We start from the raw sequence: 3,874 nt of genomic DNA, 5'->3' as shown, positions 1-3,874 counted from the left end.
CCTTCTCTCCCCCCCTCCCCATTTGTGTTGGCTTTTAGATTCCACCGTGGCGGTGCTGGGCATCCGGGGCAGGGCCTCTCATTTGTGAACGCAACTCGGGTGGAGATATAAATCAGCCCCGTGGCACCTGTTCTCTTGGTTTTGGTTCATTTAGGGAGGGTTGGGATCTGATCCTGGCGGCAATAGCACACAATTTCCAACTGTGCCCCCCTCGTGGACTCCCCAGTTGCCCACCCTGCCACAAACCAGCCAATGAATCATTTGGGTGTACTGAGCCGTCCCTGAGGGCTGAATTCTGGCTACCAGGAACAAGGCCCAAGAAACACTCCCTGCCTTCCAGAAGCTCACCCACTGACTGAACTCATTAGGGTAAATTGTCAGGTGGTGGGCTCTGAGCTTGAATCCCCTGGGGGAGCCCATGGAGGGAAGGAATTGCAGATTGAAGCCTGGGGAGGACAGAGGATCAAAGTTCACAGTTGGCATGGTTACTGGAGACAGATAACATCATGAAGATACCACCCCCCACCCCCCACCCCCGTCCACTTCAAGGATAAAGAGAACTCTTCCTGGTCTGCCTCAGCTTCTTTGTATAATAATAATAACAATAATGGCATTTATAAAGTGCTTACTATGTGCAAAGTGCTGTTCTAAGCGCTGGGGATGTTACAAGCTGATCAGGCTGTCCCACGGGGGACCTCACAGTCTTAATCCCCATTTTACAGATGAGGTAACTGAGGCCCAGGGAAGTGAAGTGACTTGCCCAAAGTCACACAGCTGACAGTTGGCAGAGCCGGGATTTGAGCCCATGACCTCTGACTCCAAAGCCCGGGCTCTTTTCCACTGAGCCATGCTGCTTCTCTAAGCAGGCGTGGGAGCAGTAGGGGTATGTCCACTCACAGAACCCCTCTTCCCTCGTCCAACTTCAATTCTCTATCTCTCAGCGTCTCTGCCAGCCTTGCTCACTGGTTTTTCATTTTTGAGTGCTTTTGCTGGGTCCAGAACCCAGTTTCACCCTAACCTGTCTATGCCCACAATCAATAAATCAATTGTATTTATTGAAGGCTTACGGTTTGCAGAGCACTGTAATAGTCACTTGTCTTGTCTTATGCCGTCGAGTCGTCTTTGACCCACAGTGATGCCATGGACACATCTCTGCCAGAACGCCCCACTTCCATCCGCAGTCATTCTGGTAGTGTATCCATAGAGTTTTCTTGGTAAAAATATGGAAGTGGTTTACCATTGCCACCTTCAGTGCAGTAAACTTGAGTCTTCACCCTTGATTCTCTCCATGCCGCTGCTGTCCAGCACAGGTGAGTTTTGACTTGTAGCAGACTGCCTTCCACTCGCTAGCCACTGCCCAAGCTAGGAGTGGAATGGATAGGCCTCTGCCTGACTCTCCCTCCTGTAGTCGAGACTGATGGAGAACTGGGAACTCTTCAGGGGTGACCCAGAGAGGGGAATAAGAGCTTGGGAGAGTATAACAGAGTTGGTAGAGTATAATATAACAGAGTTAGTACACATGCTCCCGACCCACAACAAGTTTACAGTCTAGAACTCTCCCTGAGACATTACTATAAATAAATAAGTTATGGATATATACGGAGTGAATAAAGGATACGAACCCAAGTGTAAGGGTAATGCAAAAGGGAGTGGGAGAAGAGGAAGTGAGAGTTCAGTTGGGGAAATCCTCTTGGAGATGTCCTTTTAATAAGGCTTTGAAAGTGGGGAGAATGAGTGTTTGTGGGATATGAAGTGGGAAGGAGTTCCAGGTCAGAGGCAGGACATAAACAAGGAGGCAGGATCAAAGGGAAGCAGAATAGCCTAGTGGGTAGAGCCCGGGCTTTGGAGTCAGAGGTCATGGGTTCAAATCCCTGTCAGCTGTGTGACCTTGGGCAAGTCACTTAACTTCTCTGGGCCTCAGTTACCTCATCTGTAAAATGGGGATTAAAACTGTGAGCCCCCCGTGGGACAACCTGATCACCTTGTAAACTCCCCAGCGCTTAGAACAGTGCTTGTACATAGTAAGTGCTTAACAAATACCGTCATTATTATTATTATTATTATTATGGATCTGGGAGTCAGAAGGACCTGGATTCTCATCCCAGCTCTACCACTTGTCCGCTGTGTGATCATGGGTAAGTCACTTAACTTCTCTGTGCCTCAATTATCTCTGTAATTATCTGTAAAATGGGGATTAAGACTGGAAGCCCATTTCCAACCTGATTAGCTTGTATCTACCCCAGCACTTACAGCAGTGCTTGACACCTAGTAAGCGCTTAACAAATACCATGATTATTGTTATTCAATCAATCATTTTTATTGAGTGCTTACTATGTATAGAGCACTATACTAAGAGCACAATACAACAGAATTAGCAGACACATTCTCTGACCAAAATGAGAGTTCAGTCTACAGGGGGACACTGGTGAGATAGATGAGACCAAGATGTAGTAAGTTGGCTTTAGTTTTTGTGGTCTTTTCGTTTGTCTCAATCAGTCTCTGAAAGAGAGAGAGGGAGAGAGAGAGAGAGAGATAGAGAGAGAGAGAGTTTCCTAGGCTAGTAGGCCTGTGTGTCTGTATGTTTTGGGGGTCATACCTCATTTAGCCTCCACACCTTAGCTACCTTCCTTATATAATATATAATATAATAATTATATATAGTAATATATAAAATATATAAATAAGGATATATATACTATATACTAACCCATAACCCTGGGTCACCTCCACAGTCCACCTCCTTCTTTCTTGTGCAAGAGCCACAGAGTGCCGCTGGCAGAAATCTAGATATCAGACTGTCCTCATCCACTTCAAGTTTAACTTGGCGTGCTTTAACTCTGCCATATCCTCTGGCCGGTAAAATGATTTCTCCAACTTTGTTGTCAGTTATTAGAGATGTTTAATCCCTCCTCAGACCTCTTTTCCCCCTCTCGCCTCCCCCATCCCTTGCCACATACTTTATTGAGAAAATTGGAACTCTCAGGCATGCTCTCCCTAAAATCTCCCCGATCCTCCCAGTCCCTCCCTCTTCCTGCCCCTTGTTCAACTTTCCCATCTATCCTAGCAGTATCTCAAGAGGAAATCTCCTGCCTTCTCTCAAAAGCCACCCCGCTACCTGTATATCCAACCCCATCCCTTCATACCTTATCAAAACACTTGCCCCCACCTTTCTTCCCTCCCTAACCACCATCTTCAACTGTTCGCCCTCTGATGCCTTCTTCCCCACTGCTTTTAAACATGCCCATATGTCCCCTATCCTAAAAAAACCCTCCCTTGACTCATTGGCTCCCTTCAGTCATCACCCCATCTTCCTCTTACCATTCCTCTCCAAACTCAATTTCAATTCAGTTGTATTTATTGAGCGCTTACTGTGTGCAGAGCACTGTACTAAGCACTTGGAAAGTACAATACAGCAATAAAGAGAGCCTTGAACAAGTTTTCTATACCAGCTGTCTCAAGTTCCTCTCCTCCCAATCTCTCCTTGACCCTCCACTCTGGCTTCTGTCCACTTCACAGAAACCACTCTCTTAAAGGTCACCAATGATCTCCTTCTTGCCAAATCCAATGGCCTCTACTCCATCCTAATCCTCCTCGACCTCTCAGCTGCCTTTGACACTGTCGACCATCCCCTTCTCCTGGAAACACTATTCAATCTCGGTTTCACTGACACTATCCTCTCCTGGTTCTCCTCCCATTTCTCTGGCCGCTCATTCTCGGTTTCTTTGGCGGGCTCCTCCTCGGCCTCCCACCACCTAAATGTGGATGTCCCCCAAGGTTCAGTTCTGGGTCCTCTTCTATTCTCCATCTATGCCCACTCCCTTAGAGAACTCATTCACTCACATAGCTTCAACTACTACCTCGGTGCAGATGATTC

At 47.0% G+C, this 3,874-nt stretch overlaps 1 non-coding gene across 1 annotated transcript; it reads right to left on the bottom strand.

Moving 5' to 3' along the window:
* Positions 1-1,320: 1,320 nt before the first annotated feature.
* LOC119938868 lies at positions 1,321-1,458 on the bottom strand. The gene has a single exon (XR_005454564.1). It is a non-coding gene; the product is annotated as a small nucleolar RNA SNORA7 (small nucleolar RNA).
* Between the last annotated feature and the right edge of the window lie 2,416 nt (positions 1,459-3,874).

Source organism: Tachyglossus aculeatus, chromosome 16 (genome assembly GCF_015852505.1).
Source record: "Tachyglossus aculeatus isolate mTacAcu1 chromosome 16, mTacAcu1.pri, whole genome shotgun sequence".
In the NCBI taxonomy this organism is placed as follows: domain Eukaryota; kingdom Metazoa; phylum Chordata; class Mammalia; order Monotremata; family Tachyglossidae; genus Tachyglossus; species Tachyglossus aculeatus.
The sequence above is the reverse complement of the archived record's forward strand: the minus strand, read 5'-3'. Positions and strand labels throughout refer to the sequence as shown.